Source organism: Saccopteryx bilineata, chromosome 2, assembly GCF_036850765.1.
Source record: "Saccopteryx bilineata isolate mSacBil1 chromosome 2, mSacBil1_pri_phased_curated, whole genome shotgun sequence".
Classification (NCBI taxonomy): domain Eukaryota; kingdom Metazoa; phylum Chordata; class Mammalia; order Chiroptera; family Emballonuridae; genus Saccopteryx; species Saccopteryx bilineata.
In genome coordinates this window covers 366,510,194-366,528,377 of record NC_089491.1, presented here as the reverse complement: position 1 = coordinate 366,528,377, position 18,184 = coordinate 366,510,194, and the positions used below count along the sequence as shown (strand labels likewise).

Here is an 18,184-nt window from a genome sequence, read left to right as displayed (position 1 = left end):
TATTACAAGCAATCACTGAACAACTAAAATAAAGCAACGATGAATTGATACTTCTCACTCCACCCCTATCTCTCTTTCTCGCCTCTCTTCATAAAATCAATAAATATAATTCTTTAACAGAAAGTAAAGAAAAAGAAACAGAGGCACCGAGAAGTTAGGAAACTTGCTCACTGTCACAGCTGATTAGCAATGACCAGGCGATCCGGCTCCGGAGTCCACAGCCACTGCCTCTGGTACCAGAGGTTCTGCCTGTCAGATGGAAGGCACCGGCCAGTGGTATTCAAAGCCCAAAGAGTAATATTGAGAACGGAAGCACATTGAAAATAGAAAATGAGAGGGGTGGAAGAGAGGGACCTTGTAAATGACCTCAGTTCCCTCTCATCTCCCTGGGAAGTCATTCTCTAGGCAAACCAGTAAGAGCGGGGGAGGAAACCTTTTCCCTTGAAAAGGACGGACATTTCTGGGCTCTGGCTGTCAGCAGCTGTTATCCGACAAGGAGCCCTTGAGTGGGGGAGAGGCGACTGTTTGCTGTTTCAAACCACAGGCGCAAGCATGCGGTGATAGCAGCACCTCGCTTACTTTCTGTCTATTCTGCAGGGGAAAAGCACGAATATAATGTGCTTCCATAAAAGTTTGAACTAAAATGCTTTTAATCAAACATTAAAAACCAGTCTTCAGTTCTGAGAGCAACACCATTTTTTTTATCTTCAACCTAATGTCACCCGTCCGCTGCCCCACATTATTTTCTAGTCTGGTCATGCTCAGGGCTAAATCGTCTCTCAGGGGTCAGACCTTACTCTCATTGAGATCAGGGCCCTGCCTCCGGGTGTTTCTTTTCACTGTCCCGCAGCTGCCCGTACAGATAAACTGTCATAAACCAGTCCAGAGGTCAGCAAACTGTGGCTCACAGGCCCAGTCTGGCCTATCACCAGAGTGGTTTTGCAATGTTTGGGAGGCGGGAGGGCAAGGAGTCAAAAGAAGGATAATCGTTTGTAACACCTGAACGTTATAGAAGATTCAGATTCATTATCCACAGTGGAATTTTATGGCAACACAGCCTGGCCAGTACATCTATATCCACACTGCTGTGGGCCAGGTCAGTAGTTACAACATAGACTGTATGGTCTACAAAGCCGAAATATTCACTGTCTGGCCCTTTACGGAAAACGTTGCTGACCCCAGACTCATTGCAACAAAGCATGTCAGGCTCCATCCAGTTTGGCCACTTTTTACGCAGGTAGATGAAGGCTGCCCAGTGCAAGGCTCACGTCATTTCAGGGAATAACTGCACTGCTGGAACCTCGATTCAACAGTTTTGTCCCACAAGTCATGAACCATCTCGGCGTTCCTCATCCTTCAGGTGGATCATTTCATTCTTAAGCTACCGTAATTGGAGTGCTTTCCCTGCATTCTTTATCTGTTAAATTTGAAGTCTCGGGGAATACATTGTAAGAGAAACGAACATTTAAGGGTCCCACAAGGAGCCTATAAATTCCTTAGGTTAAGGAATTTGGAGCAATTTACTTTCTGACGGCTCCCCAAAACACTATAATTTTCCTATTTTTCCTTCTTTCAATTCCACAGTCTCAATGCTAGCTTTGCTATTTTATTGTTCATTTTTTTTTATGTGAAGCAATCAGGAATTAGTTACCGATTGCTAAAATTCATTTAAAAATGTCGTTAAAACATTTTGTAGCCAGCCCTGGCCGGTTGGCTCAGTGGTAGAGCGTCGGCCTGGCATGCAGAAGTCCCGGGTTCGATTCCCAGTCAGGGCATACAGGAGAGGCGCCCATTTGCTTCTCCACCCCTTCCCCTCTCCTTCCTCTCTGTCTCTCTCTTCCCCTCCCCTCTCCTTCCTCTCTGTCTCTCTCTTCCCCTCCCGCAGCCGAGGCTCCATTGGAGCAAAGGTGGCCCGGGCGCTGGGGATGGCTCCTTGGCCTCTGCCCCAGGCGCTAGAGTGGCTCTGGTCACGGCAGAGCGACGCCCCGGAGGGGCAGAGCATCGCCCCCTGGTGGGAAGAGCATCGCCCCTGGTGGGCGTGCCGGGTGGATCCCGGTCGGGCGCATGCGGGAGTCTGTCTGTCTCTCCCCGTTTCCAGCTTCAGAAAAATACAAAAAAAAAAAAAACATTTTGTAGCCACAAATCCATGTCTTCTCAATTGATAATGGACTTGTGTGAGCTGACGTTAACCTATAGGTAGCATTTCATCACCTGCGTGAGTTGTAGCAACTGCTCAGTCCCGTATGGTTTCCTCCGCGCCCTTGGAGCCCCTCCGGAGCCCCATCGTGCATCCATTCCGAGTACACACATGTCGAGCACACAGTGCATCAGACCTAGATGCTGTACCCGGTCTCCATCTCAGAACACCTGCCGTCTGTTTCAGGGAACAGCTGTAAACAACTGTGTTCAAATTAAAATATTCAATACATATACATATACATATATACTCTACATACATACAGATAGATAGATGTAGACAGATGTAGAGAAAGGTTACTAGGGATGAGAATGCAAAGTCCTTGGGAACACAGAGGAAGGCTTTATAGAACAGTTGGTCCTTCAAGTGTCTGTCCTCTCCATAAATAACCATATGCATCTACCATGTGTGAGGCCCTGGCTTAGCTAGATCACCGCCCCTGGCCTCCTGGTGCTTATGCTGCAATGGATCAGATACACAAAAACCAAGAAAACAAATGAATAGAAATAGTTCTATATTTTAGTAAGGGTGAAGGAGAAATAAACAGGTTTCTAAGACAGAGAATTGAAAAAGGTGACTGACTTTGGATAAAGTGATCGGAGAAGGCCAAAGGAAGAGGTGACACTTAAGGTTTGAAAGATGAAAATGAGCAGGTCCTGTGAGGACCAATCCAGGCAGGAGAAAAAAAAACTAGTTGGTGCAAAGGCCCTGAGGCAGATAAGGGTCTTTGGAATTGAAAGAAGAGCAGGAATTAGAGAGACAATTAGAAGGATGAGGAATTAACCAAGCCTGTGAGTGTGTGTGGTGAAGAAGGAGAGGCATGACTGTGCAGGCCAAGGTTTGAGGCAACGAGGCTTGTTGGTAGACATGCATACGATGCGGCAGGCTACAATGTGGGGCAGGAAAGAACAGGCTGGAAAGGAGGGGCCAGATTGCGACAGGCAAAGGGAGTTAGGTAAGCTTCATCCAGCGGACAACAGCGAAAACAGAGGAGAATTTCCTGTTTCTAGTTAAAAATACTTTTTTCTGATAACAAAAGTACAGTTTTCTAAAAATGAGGTTTTTAAATACTTTCTATCATTGTTTCTCCACTTAACAATATAGAGCAAACATTCTGAAAATGTCTTTCTGTGTCAGTAAGTATTCTTTTCCGGAGCAACTTTTAATACCAGTATGTTATTACCGTTATTTCCCCATGTATGAAATGTACCTTAATTTGGGGGCCCCAAATTTGAAGGAAAAAAAGTATTACATAAAGTTATTGAATTCAAGTTTTATTTATCATAAAATTCATACCACTCAAGTGGGAAATGCAAGAAAAAAATCTACAACCACTGTATAAGACACTCCCAATTTTTAGACCCCAAATTTTTCAGAAAAGGTGTGTCTTATACATGGGGAAATACGGTACATACTAAAATGTATTTTTCTTGTTTAATTATCAACCCTACTGTTGAGCATCTAGAATGTTTCCAGTTTTCAGTTTTATAAACTGTAATAATTGTCCTTAGAGGGATATATTTATTCATATCAAAGGTCATTTCCTTAGAAACTTCTAGAAATGGAATTGTGGGGTTAGATGTGGGGTTCAAAGCTTCTTATAAAGATGTCTAGATTAGCTTTCCGAAAGCTGTGCCACTTTACCCCCATCAGCCAAGTACAAGCGTGCCCCGGGTACCAGACTACTCCGTCAGCACTGGGTTTGTCAACGTGACAGAGGAAAGAACTTTGATGTCATTGTTTCCATCTACGTTTTTAAAATGAAATCGAGCCCTTTCTCCCGTCATCTACTACTTGTCATCTGTCCGTTGTGTTGTGAATTGTTCATATCCTTTTCCTCTTTATTTTTCAATGCCTTCATCATCTGATTACTGATTTCTAAGAACTCTATTTTTTTGCAGCATGTATATTATTTATCTTTTTTATTTTTATATTAATTTTAATGGGGTGACATTGGTAAATCAAGGTACATATGTTCAGAGAAAACATCTCTAGGATATTTTGACATTTGATTATGCTGCATTCCCATCATCCAAAGTCCAATTATCTTTGGTCACCTTCTAACTGGTTTTCTTTGTGCCCCTACCCTCCCCTAACCCCCTCCCTCTCCTCCCCCCTACCCCGTAACCCCCACACTCTTGTCCATGTCTCCGAGTCTCATTTTTATGTCCCACCTATGTATGTACCAAAGCTTTTTAATCCACTCATCCACTGACGGACACTTGGGCTGTTAAACAGATCTTCGCTATTGTGAACAATGCTGCCATAAACATGGGGGTGCATTTCTTCTTTTCAAACAGTGCTATGGTGTTCTTGGGGTATATTCCTAACAGTGGTATAGCTGGGCCAAAAGGCAGTTCAATTTTTAATTTTTTGAGGAATTTCCATACTGTTTTCCACAGTGGCTGCACCAGTCTGCATTTCCACCAGCAGTGCAGGAGGGTTCCCTTTTCTCCACATCCTCGCCAGCACTTATTCTGTGTTGTTTTGTTGATGAGCGCCATTCTGACTGGTGTGAGATGGTATCTCATTGTGGTTTTAATTTGCATTTCTCTAATGATTAGTGATAGAACTCTTTTTTTTTTTAGAACTTTTTGTTTAATTTTTTTATTTTTTATTTTTTTGAAGTGAGAAGCAGGGAGGCTGAGAGACTCCCACATACACATGACCAGGATCCACCTGACATGCCCACTAGGGGGCAATGCTCGACCCATCCAGGACATTGCTCCATGTCAACCAGAGCCATTCTAGTGCCTGAGGTGGGGTCCATGGAGCCATCCTCAGTGCCCAGGCCAACTTTGCTCCAGTGGAGCCTTGGCTACGGGAGGGAAGAAAGAGATAGAGAGGAAGGAGAGAGGGAAGGCTGGAGAAGCAGATGGGCGCTTCTCCTGTGTGCCCTGGCCGGGAATCGAACCCAGGACTTCCACATGCTGGGCCAACGCTATACCACTGAGCCAACTGGCCAGGGCCTTTGTAAGAACTCTTTGTATATTAGAACTACTTACTCTCAAAAACTTTGTAAATAGTTTCCCAACTCATCTTTTTAAAGTGCACTATTTCTGCTACAGAAGTTTTGCATTTTTACTTTGTAGGTTCTGCCGTTTCCTTTAGCCTTTTCATGAATCCTTTCAAAAGTCTTACCCACCCTGCTGGGGCCATATAGCTCAGTTGGTTAGAGCTTCATCCTGAAGTTCAGCGGTTGCTGGTTCAATCCCTGATGAGGGCACATTATAGGAACAGATCAATGTTCCTGTCTTTCTTCCTCTCTCTCTCTCTTTCTCCCCTTCCCCCATCCTCTCTAAAATCAATTAAAAAATATTTTTTTATTTTTTTTTTATTTTTTACAGAGACAGAGAGTGAGTCGGAGAGTGGGATAGGGACAGACAGACAGGAACAGAGAGATGAGAAGCATCAATCATCAGTTTTTCATTGCACGTTGCAACACCTTAGTTGTTCATTGATTGCTTTCTCATATGTGCGTTGACCGTGGGGCTACAGCAGACCGAGTAACCCCTTACTGGAGCCAGTGACCTTGGGCTCAAGCTGGTGGAATTTTGCTCAAACCAGATGAGCCTGCGCTCAAGCTGGTGACCTCCGGGGTCTCGAACCTGGGTCTTCTGCATCCCAGTCCGACGCTCTATCCACTGCGCCACCGCCTGGTCAGGCAATAAAAAAAATATTTTTAAAGAATCCTTTAAAAACTAATACTTTAAAAAGCCTTACCCATTTTAAGATTGGATGAATATTCACTTATATTTTCTTATTTATATGTCTTATAAATTTTAATAATTTATTAAGTCATCTTTAATCACACTTCTGTATTAAGTAGATAATTGCACAGTTGTGGAGGAGGTTTTGGAGGGAAAGGAACTGATATCAGGGAGACCAGACAACTAGTTACTGTGGTTGGCCAGGAGTGATATGGAAAGAGACTCAAAAAGAAAGAAGAAGCATGGAAGATGATGTAGACAGGGTAGGACTTCCTCATTTTGAAAAGCCGTATCGGTGAGAGAGAGCCATGCAATGAGAACAGGTGTCTGGAGCCCCAGGTTGGAAGCCGGCTGCCTGAAGGAAGTTGAAGCAGTAGGAGTAAATGAAACAATCGTGTGTGGAAAAACAAAAACATGGCCCAAGAAGCAACTCAGGGGAACATTAAAAGTCAAGGGGTCGCCAGTTCGAAACCCTGGGCTTGCCTGGTCAAGGCACATATGGGAGTTGATGCTTCCAGCTCCTCCCCCCTTCTTTCTCTCTGTCTCTCCTCTCTCTCTGTCTCTCCTTCTCCTCTCTAAAATGAATAAAGAAAAAATAAAGAAAAAAATTTGAAAAATAAATAAATGTTAAAAAAAAAAAAAAGTCAGGGGGTAGGGGAGGGACACTGAGGTGGAATAGGTTCTGAAGCCAGTCCTGGTGGGGTTTGTGTATGGTGTCTTATAGAAAGCATTTTATAAAAGCCGCACTTGGAGAAGCTTAAGCTTTTGCGGTAAAATTTGTTCGGAGCTACCTCAGATGTCACCTCCTCTATAAAGGTATAACTGTTCATCCCTCCCCTAAAATGGTACCATTTATTGTCGGAGATCCTTCAGCACTATAGTTTTTATTCTAGGCGAATGCATCACGTTGTGTGGTAGTTATCTACTTGGCCGTGCTTTCAGACTTTTCTAAGGGAATTCCCCTAAGCAGCAGAAAAGTAAACTCAGCATTCACTGGGACCGTATCCTGGCATGTGTCTTTTAAAGTCCTGTGTTTATTTTAACAATTAATATGGGTTTTCATCCTGCCATTCTAAGTGGTGGTTTTAATTTAATTGCATGTTAAAAGGTTTCCAGTTATGCAGGATAAAACTGGTTCTCCAAAAACATTGTCCATGTTTCTCTGGGGCTTCACTTACTGTAGAACCCTGCTGAGTTTCCAAGGGAACTGAACCCCAGTGTAAGAAACTTAAGTTGACCCAGGCATCTTTCACCAGATGAAGAGCACCTCCACTACAAAGACTGGGTCTTCTTTGATAACCAGGTTCCCAGTGCCAAGCACAGTACCCAGTACATATATTTACAGAAGCAAAAAAGGAAGGGAAGGAAGAAAGAATAGATGAACAAATGGAAGGAAAGGAGGAAGGAGAGGGTAGGTGGACAGAAGAGCAGATGGATGGGAGGTTGGTAGAGGGGATAAATGGATAGGTGGGTGGATGGATGGATTGTAAAGGTCAAAGCACAAATAGTACAGAAGTAAAAACAATACATATAAACTACTCTCTTAAGCCTGACCAGGTGGTGGCACAGTGGATAGAGCATCAGACTGGGACGCAGAGGACCCAGGTTCAAAACCCCAAGGTCACCGGCTTGAGTGCAGGGTCGCTGACTTGAGCGTGGGATCATAGACATGACCCCATGATCTCTGGCTTGAGCCCAAAGGTTGCTGGCTTGAGAAAGGGGTTACTCGCTCTGCTGTAGCTCCCCAGTCAAGGCACATATGAGAAAGTAATCACTGAACAACTAAGATGCCACAACAAAGAACTAATGCTTCTCATCTCTCTCTCTTCCCGCCTGTCTGTCCCTATCTGTCCCTCTCTCTGTCACACACACACACACACACACACACACACACACACACACACACGAAGCCTGATGAGAGAAAGCAGTAGCTAAAAGGGCACTGGCATTATGGATAGTTTATTTTAACTCGGGGGTATTCTGTCACTGGTGGAGAGAAAAGAATGGATGGGCTTTTGGGTCTTTCTTTATTGGAAGAGACCTGATCCTGCTAATAAGCTGAGGAAAAAGCAGATAGCCAGTGAAGGAAAGACTGAAAATATTTATTCAGCACACTCAAGAAATATTTATTGAGTACCAGCAATGTGCCAGGCACTGTACCAAGGAGTGAGCAAGACAAAGTCTCTGTGCCAGGGCTTTCGTTCTGGTGGGGATGTAGGAGAGAGAAAGGATAATGGGCCTTTATCCAAGGGAAGGCGGGCCTTTTCTGTTGATCGCTGCTTTCTTAGGAAGAGCAAAATATTTTCCTGTTTGTCTAGGTCAAACATAATTATGGAGGTAAGACTGCTGGAGGAAAAAGAACCTGCATGCATTCCAGTGCCTCCTGGATATGGGTGTGTGCGTGACACGGAGAAGGAGTCAGAGTAAGACTGGATGTGCCCAATACGTATTCGCCAAAAGCGTTTCTCCCCTGTGATTCAGACAAGGTGGTGCATTCAGGATATAGAACAGGCAGAAAAGGACGTGGTTGAGTCTCCGTCTGGCCAGTTAGCTTAAGCTTTTATGGTTTTTAGTAAGTGACTCATTTCTCTTTTGTGTAGTTTTCTTAACATGGTCTAATCAGACTAGCTGTTACATGCAAATGGAAGTAAACTGTGATCTGGGCATGGGCTGCATATTGATTTTTTTATCTAATTCATAATGATATTAATGTTCATTCTAAACCCTACAGTTTCTACCTCTACCCTGGAAGTCATCTATTACCCGCTATCAGCAGTTCCGTGTTTAGTTGTGGTGAATAAAATATTTGCGGTGTCAGAAACTGTAGAAGATCTCATTTGTAACTATAGCTTAATCCTGTTCCTCAGATATTATTAAGAAATGGCTGTGAATTGGATAAAAAGATTATTTTAAAATTACTTTTATTATTTCTGTTCTTTTTATGTAGGCTATCCCCAAATACTTTTTAGAATTAGGCAGAGTATTTTCATAAGTACCTTTTTTAATTACTTAGAAAACAAATCTTTAAAGACTAGAAACATTGGATTCTGAGTTTGTCATCTGCTCGTGGTTTTTTTGGTTTTGTTTTTTTATTTTTTGACAGAGAGAGAGAGGGACAGATAAGAACAGACAGACAGGAAGGGAGAGAGATGAGAAGCATCGATTCTTCGTTACAGCACCTTAGTTGTTCATTGGTTGCTTTCTCGTATATGTTTGGGGGGGGGGGCTACAGCAGAACAAGTGACCCCTTGCTCAAACCAGTGACCTTGGGCTTCAAGCCAGCGACCTTGGGCTTCAAGCCAGCGACCTTTGGGCTCAAGCCAGTGGCCATTGGGTCATGTCTATGATCCCACGCTCAAGCCAGCAACCCCGTGCTCAATCTGGTGAGCCCACACTCAACCTGGCGATCTCCGGGCCTCGAACCTGGGCCCTCTGTGTCCCAATGTCCCAGTCAGATGCATTATCCACTGCACCACTGCTTGGTCAGGCTCGGTTTTTCTGTTTGTTTGTTTGTTTGTTTGTTTGTTTGTTTTACAGAGACAGAGAGTGAGTCAGAGAGAGGGATAGACAGGGACAAACAGAAAGGAACGGAGAGAGATGAGAAGCATCAATCATTAGTTTTCATTGCGTGTTGCAACACCTTAGTTGTTCATAGATTGCTTTCTCATATGTGCCTTGACCGCGGGCCTTCAGCAGACTGAGTAACCCCTTGCTGGAGCCAGTGACCTTGGGTTCAAGCTGGTGGGATCTTGCTCAAACCAGATGAGCCTGCGCTCAAGCTGGCGACCTCGGGGTCTCAAACCTGGGTCCTCTGCATCCCAGTCCGACACTCTATCCATTACGCCACTGCCTGGTCAGGCCAGGCTCATTTTTAATGATGTAGTATATAGAGGCCGTGCTAATCCTCTGCAACTAACTGGAAATTTTTGCTTTAATCTTTGCAACAGGTTAGTTCATGAGACAGTGAAAAAAAGAAAAATCACAACTCTGTACTATTAAACATTTTTTATATTTAATATTGCTTATAATTACTCATTGCTGAAAGCTTGGGAAATCATTTTGTTTTCATGGTACTTGTAAAGAAACTTGATATAACATAGATACTGAGCTTTAAATTAAATTGTTTACATTGAAGTACTCACATAGAATCCTGAGTTGGCATGTTTTTGTGGATTTGAGACTTTCCCTGGAGTTTAGGGGGTTTTGTGCTTTGCATTTTCACCTCATGATACTTCTGTAAGGTAGATAAGGGAGTTAACAGTATCCTTCATTTGACAGATGAGGAAAGTGAGGCATTTGGATTATAGAGATTTGCCCCAAGCTAGACAGATAACAGACACCTGCCTATATCACAGACCTTGCCATCAAAGACTTTGTAGTCTAAGGTGGAGCACACAAGCATTTATAAGAGTAAGTCTCATTCCCATAAGCAGAAAATAAATTTCCTTAACGCCACTACACACAGAACTTCATAAAGATGGAAGGGAAGGTCAGTGCCATGCTCTTCCTATGACCCTGTGGACATTTGCAGAAGGTGGCCCAGGGATCATTACTCACTGCCCATCTTTAAATGTTAGTGTTTGTATTCATAACAAACAGTTGTGCATTGTGTGGAGACTGTGCGTGTTTGATATGTGTGTGTGTGTATAAAGTTAGCACTCATTTGAGTCTCACTCAAAATGGAAGCTTCCCACTGGCCCTAGAGAAGAGGTGATCATAGACTCAGTGATCTGCTGAGCCTCTTGTTGAGCTCAAACAGATCCTACCCTGCCCTAAGTGTTGCTTGTTAGGCCCCTTTATCATTTCCCTCTTCTCACATTCAGACCTGGATATTTTATAGGTCAAACTTGTGACTAAAAACCACATCTCCTTGGTTTAGGGCTTCAGTAGAAGCTCCAACAGTGATTGTTCTTTTTTTATTATTATTTTATTTATTCATTTTTCAGAGAGGAGAGAGAGAGGGAGAGAGAGAGAGACAGAAAGGGAAAGAGAGGAGAGAGAGACAGAGAGAGAAGGGGGGAGGAGCCGGAAGCATCAACTCCCATATGTGCCTTGACCAGGCAAGTCCAGGGTTTCGAACCGGCGACCTCAGCATTTCCAGGTCGACGCTTTATCCACTGCGCCACCACAGGTCAGGCCAACAGTGGTTGTTCTTTATTCATGTTGCAAGAAGACTAAGAGGAGCTTTGAAACAGGGTGGTCCAAATCCCAACTGTAAGTTCTCCATCCCTGAAGATGTGCAGGCAGAGACCAGACAATCACTTGGGGTAGGTACTGGTTGGTTGGTAAAGAGAATCATGAAAGACTTTTCCTAATTTAAGCATCTATGATCCAAGGAAGCTGAAATCTCCTTTATGCCCGTGGACACAGGAGGTGACATGGTAACATGCGGGCAGTATGGAAAAGCATGGCAGTTATTTAATCTTCCTAATTGCTTTGAGCTATATTTTTCTTAGCTCTAAAATTGGGATAAAGATACTCGCCTCATGGGCCTGAACAATGGTGGCACAGTGGATAGAGTGTCAACCTGGGATGCTAAGGTTCCTGGGTTCGAAACCACAGGGTCACTGGCTTGAACACAGGCTAATTTGGCTTGAGTGCGGGCTCACCAGCTTGAGCGTGGGATCATCAACATGACCCCATCGTTTCTGGCTTGAAGCCCAAGGTCACTGGCTTGAAGCCCAAGGTCACTGTCTTGAGCAAGAAGTCACTGGCTTGGCTGGAGCCCCTGGTCAAGGCACATATGAGAAGCAATCAGTGAACAACTGAAGTGACGCAGCTATGACTTGATGTGTCTCATCTCTCTTCCTTCCTCTCTCTTTTTCTCAAAAAACAAAACCAAACAAAAAACTTACCTTGTGGTATTTTAATGTAATTTAAATCATGAAACAAAGTAAAATGCCTGGTCCAGTGTCTGTCGGGTGCTCAGTAACTGAAGGGTATGGTAAAGATACACTGTACACAAGGTGCCATCACGCATAGAGAAGACTTGCTGCTGGTGGATGAGATGAGGCCTTCCTGTTTGTGGCGTGGTCAGCCTCCAGTAATGGAGCTCAGCAATAGTCAAGATGATGACAGCGAAATAAGCAGCTCTCACTTTGAACTTGCATTTGGGCATTACCAAATTCAGTAACCTGGAGATTTTATAGGGTTTGAACAACAATGGAATTTGGAGTCCATTCTTTGGGTCCCTCCCAAAGGGCAGGAGAACCCATCTGTAACCACAAAGATGTGGGGAAGCAGTAGGTTCTCTTAAAACAGTATCCCTGACAGTTATTCCCAAAAAAAATCCTTTGTCTGCTTCTAGGAAAGGTGCTGGAAAGCAGCCAGCATGTAGGAATTAAAAAGACAACTGGTACAGAACAGAAATGTGTGCTAAAAATACTGAAACCAACCAGGATTCATCTTTGAGCAGAATAGACTCTGTCTGCCCTGCTTCTGGACTTTCTCAGAGCTGTGATGGCGATGTGTTATTTGGGGATGACAGTAATTATGGAGCCCGGGTGCTCCTCAGCAGAGACAGACAGAGCTCCGAGCCGAGGGACGGTTTCCATGGCAACAGCATCAGCATCTGAATGGCTTCCTGTCACAACAAGTTGGTGATTTAATGAGTTCATTACTGAATTCCAAAGGAAAACCTGAGAGTGGATGAGCTACTGCTCAGCCCTCCAAAAGTGCCTAAATCCACAATGAGACAGCCACGTCTGTGAGTGCAGCATTAGAATGGATACCTGCTCAAGGCCCTTACACAGGAAGCCTGGGGCTCCAGGGCAGATGGAGCAAGGGGAGGGAATGAATGTGCAACAGAATCTGCAGCCACATGGTCTGTGAGGGCCTCCGTGCCTGTTGTTCTAGGAGTGTGAATCACAGGAGTCTCCATGATAGGCTTGCCCTATTCAAACCTAATGAGATTAATAATCACAGCAATGTAGCCCAGGGCTTCAGATGCTTACCCCGGAGTATCCCAACTTCGTTAGAAAAACAGACACTGGCCTTAAATTCTATTAGTGTATAAACCTAAGCAAAGGGGGAAAGGATGTCTACCTACTTCTATTCCTCAGTGTAGAGCAGAGAGACAATTAATGTGGCACAAAAAAAAAAAAATCATCTGGACATGTTCAGAAAATGCGGTGTCATTCATATGGGTGATTGCATATAAAATTTGATCTGAGAGATAATGTATACAATAAGAATGTATAATAATTACCCCTGGTCCTATCATAGCATCGTCCTGGTATACTAAGCTTGCATGTTTGATCCCCAGTCAGGGCACATAAAAGAATCAACCAATGAATGCATAAATAAGTGGAACAACAAATCAGTGTTTCTCTGTCTTCTCTCTCTTTCTCTTTCTCTTTCTCTTTCTCTCTCCCTCCCTCCCTCCCTCTCCCTCTCTCCTTCTGTCTCTCTCTTCCTCTCTCCCTCTCCCACTCTCTCTACCTCCCTCTCTTTTTCCCTTCTCCCTTCTTCTCTCTAAAATCAATACAGTTTTTTTTAAATGACTGTATAATAATTAACCTTTTATACCTTGCTGTCATCGTTAATGAAAACTTACCATCTAGCTGACAGAGTAATATATATAGCCTTAGTCTGATCACTTAACCAGGGAGCCAGATAGGGACAGAAGAAAGGGAATGGCCACAATTCTTCAGGAGCTTCTCGTTAGTAGGAAGTAGAGTGGTATTCCATTCCTCTCATGTGCCCTTCCCCATTACTTCAATAAATACATATTTGATCCCTCAGAGCATTCACAGCCTAACAGTGGGAACAGATGCAGAAAGAAGCAGAGTACAGGAAAAGCATGTGTTCCTGTCTTTTGACCGTTTGCTGGGCACTGCCACTGAGCCAGGTGCTTCACAGACGTTTTCCTCCTTTTCCTTCTAGTAACCCCATGAGATGGGTATTGCTCCCATGTTCCAAATGAGGGAACTGAGACCTAGTGGTGCTGTGTCATTTGCCACAAGTGCCCACAGTTAGTAAGTGGCGGAGTCCGGTTTTCAGCTCAGTTCTCTCTGACTCTTGGGCCCATCTGCCTGAAAAGAGGTGCAGGATCAGGGCCAGGGGCATTCAGGAGGAAGAGGTCAGAAAGGAGGTGATACTTGATAGAACGTTGGCAGGGGGTCACATTCCTCCTCTCTCCCTCCCCCTACATTAAGCATTGCAGGTACCCAAACACAGGTGGGCCAGGTCTGGGCTCACAAGGAAGAGAGGAAACTCAGAGAAGGGGAAAAAAATCACAGAAATAAAAATACTCATATTCTATCAAATATTTTACCAGATCAACTAATAAGGTAGGAAATTTGACTAATTTGCAGATAGATAGATAGATAGATAGATAGATAGATAGATACAGGGTGGGGCAAAAGTAGGTTTACAGTTGTAAATACACAAAACACCGTTTAATCTTATTATTTATTATTGTATTATTTTCCATGTGAACAACTGTAAACCTTTTGCCCTGCCCTGTATTTGTATGTATGTTTATATACTTATATGATTAGGATAGCATAGAAGGTAAAAGGTGTGTGTGTGTGTGTGTGTGTGTGTGTGTGCACGCGCGCGCGCGCACGTGTGAATGCACGCACACATGCGCACATGCGTGCCAGTGTTGACCCTTTTCTGTTTTAATAAAGGTAAGAAAAATACTAGTTGCTGACTGACATGACACCTATGAAGAATGTGTAACTGAGTCCTGTTTTTCTGTATGGGAATGTTTGTACATTCTCATATAGAAATGGTACCTGGCATGTTTTCCTGAGATCCCTGAGAGCTATTGGCCCTTGTCTTTCTAACCCTAACCAGTCAATACGCTGAGGCCAAGACGAGAGAAGGTTATTAGTATTTGCTAAGAGTACCGCACAAGATGTGGATAATAACGAAGTTTTTACCAACTCCGTTGTCCTCATGTTTGGATATAAACTTTAAAATATAAACCTCTAAAGTATATCACTGGAAAGGAAAAGGAAGACTGAGCCAAAGAAGTGTGTGATCCTGATTGTGTAAAATTATTTGTGTGTGTTGAAGAACTTAGGAAAAAGAAATTTCTTTCTGCAGACTTACAGGGATGGCTTTGGAGTATTAAAAGTTGCAGTGAAAATAACAAGTCATGTATACATTTTAGGTAGTATTGTTTTCAAAAATGTAAGAAGGCCAGCGTCCTATAAAAAATAGGCAAGCCCTCCTGTTTTACTACACATAGGATTATTGAATCAAGATGTAGCAAGGCCAGCCCTGGATAGAGAGTTATCCCGGAACGCTGAGTTCCCTGCCTTAATCCCGAGGTCGCTGGTGCCAGCTCAACCCCAAGGTTGCCGGTCAAGCCACAGTCGGACATGTATAAGAAGCAATCAGTTTGCCTGACCTGTGGTGGTGCAGTGGATAAAGTGTCAACCTGGAATGGTCGCTGGTTCAAGACCCTGGTCTTGCCCGGTCAAGACACATAGGTCAAGACACATATGAGAAGCAAGTTGATGCTTCCTGACCCCCCACCCCCATCCTTTCTCTCTCTCTCTGCTCTCTCTAAAATCAATAAATCTTTTTTAGAAAAAGAAGCAATCAGTGGGTGTACAACCAAGTGGAACAATAAGTTAATGCTTTTTTTCTCCCTCTCTCTCCCTGCCTCTTCCCGTCCCTGCTTCTCCCTCTCTCCTTTCCTCACTCTTTCTCTCTTTTTCCCTTTCTTTCTCCCTCTCTCACTCTCTCCTTCCCTCTCCCTCCCTCTATTCCTCCGTCTTCTTTCTCCTTCCCTCCCTCTCAAAAAAAATGTAGCAAGGCCAATTCTTACACTCCAGTCCCTGCAGGGCACCACCTGGCAGAGTGCCTCTCACCTAGACCGTGTGGAGGGCACCCTGGAGTTGTGCACTGGTAGCCCTCATATTTAACATAACTCACCTGGTAAGCACACATCTGTGGGTTCTCATCATTGGAGTGGAGCTAGACATCACTGACCCTGGTTTCCTCTGTGCTCTCCCCCCCACCCCCGTCATGCCACCCTGGGTGAGGGCACTCACTCCTTCTGAGCGCCACAGGGCATCTCACACGGGCCTCACTGGATCTCTCCCTGACTGTGCTTACCATACAGGGAATATTTAGGAAGCTGTCATTCCTCTGTCCTCAGCTGTCGGCTTTCATTGAGCATTACCCCCTCCAGGGTGTGCAAACGCATTTTCCATATGCTGCAAGGTATAAATGTCATGCTGTGTTTGCTCTTTAGCTGTCCCTTTCCATTAAGGACACACATCTGAACACGTGCATCCGTCGAGTGTGAATAAACTGACTGGACCACAGCTGAGCTAGGGCAGGACTGGTGTCGCGACAGAGGCAGTGTGCCTGTCCTCCGTGTCACACCGTGGGGAGCAGGCAGTGGGCAGGTGTGCACGTGTGTACGTGTAGGGTAAGGCACCGGAGCGGTCCTGCCTGGCTGCCAAGCCCCAGAGAAACGGGGGAGTTCCTCAGTCTGGACAGCAAGGGGTCCTCTCTCTCATTTTCCCTAGGGGAAATTTTACATGACTGCTGACACCACAAGAATCCTTCTCTTTAGGGCCAGTGATGATTCAGCACGTGGGTTTCTTACTCTTTGCCACTCTGCTAGATGCCAAACATAGGAAGATGAGTAACACAGGAGGCAGACAGACAGATGCCGTGGGGAACGGTCAGTGCGGGGACAGGCATGTGTGGAGGCAGGTGTGGGAGCTCACGAAGGAACAGCTGGCCCAGGGGAAGGGCAGGGCTGTCTTCAGTGTGCTAGGGGAAATTTCCCGGGAGAGAGGCCGTGGAGGAAACACTGGAGGTGGTGAAAAGAGGGATTGGGCAGGTTGAAGGCAGGGGAGAAAGCATCTTCTAGCAAAATTGGGATGTGCCGAAACTTTCCCGGGACTCTCAGAGTTAAGGATAGCTGCAGATGAGGGTGGGAGGGGTGGTGGAGAGGACTGCCCTGAACAGTGATGAAAAGGGGCCACAGGTAGGCAGGGGCCAACTGCCACAAAGGTTTGGATGCCAGGTAGTAACAGCACGCACAAGTATAGGGAGGGTATCCACCGTGTGCCAGGGACTGTGCTAACTGGGCTTTTTACCTGCCCGTTTTCTGTCATCCATCTGCACATTCTCTTGGAACTGAAACTGGGCCAAAGACTCTCTGATTCTGTAGACTGGCTATTTCTATATAAAGAGCTTTATAGAGATATAATTCACATACCGTACAATTCACCCATGTAAAGCATACAATTCAGTGTTTTTTCGTATATGCAGAGTTGTGTGATAATCACCACAGTCAACCTAGAACGTTTTCATCACTCCAGATAAAAACCCCATACCCTTTGGCAGTCACCCACCCCCGTTCCCTATAAACTCCTACTCAACTACTAATCTACCTTCTGTCACTATAGACTTGCATATTTTGGACGATTCACATCATAGAATCCTATAATACATATGTGTGGGCCTCTGTGACTGGCTTCCTTCACTTAGCTTAATATTCTCAAGGTTCATCCTAGGAGGTAGCGTGTATCCATAGTGCATGCCTTTTTGTTGCCAAATAGTGTTCTATTACGTGGGTGTGTGCAGCATTTTGTTGATCTATTTGTCAGTTGGTGAACATTTGAGTTGTTTCACTTTTTGGCCATTATAAGTAATGTTGCAGTGAGCATTCGCGTATAAATTTCTATGTGGACTTCTTTTCATTCTTCTTGGGTATATACCTAGACGTGAAATTGCTGGCTCATGTGGTAACTTCATGTGTAACTTTTTGAGGAACTGCCAGGTTATTGTACAAAGCAGATACACCATTTTATAGTTCCACCAGCAATGTGGGAGGGTTCCAGTTTCTCTGTTCCTTGCCAGTAGTTGTTACTGTCTTTCTGATTACAGCACAGCCATCCTAGTTGGTATGAAGTGGTATTTCATTGTGGTTTTGATCGTCATTTCCTTGATGACTAATGATGTAGAGCATCTTTTCTAGTGTTTACTGGTTATTTTTATATCTTTGTTAAGAAAATGTCTATTTAGATCCTTTACCAGTTTTTTTATTGTGTTGTCTTTTTATTATTGAGTTCTAAGAGTTCTTTGTATATTCTGGATACACGTCCCTATCAGATATATGATTTGCAGATATTATTCCCATTCTGTGGCTTGTCTTTTCACTGTCTTGATGGCATTCTTTGAAACACAAAACTGTTTAATTTTGAAGTCCAATGTTATTTTTCTTTTGTTTCTTGTACTTTGGTTTAGAGATTTTATATTTTATTTATTTATTTATTTATTGTGGCAGAGACAGAGAGAG

The 18,184-nt window shown here is 44.0% G+C and overlaps 1 protein-coding gene across 1 annotated transcript in view; it reads left to right on the top strand.

The window, feature by feature from the left end:
• MYO1D (myosin ID) overlaps window positions 1–18,184 on the top strand; it is a 366,899-nt gene that overhangs the window by 300,543 nt on the left and 48,172 nt on the right. The window lies entirely within an intron of this gene.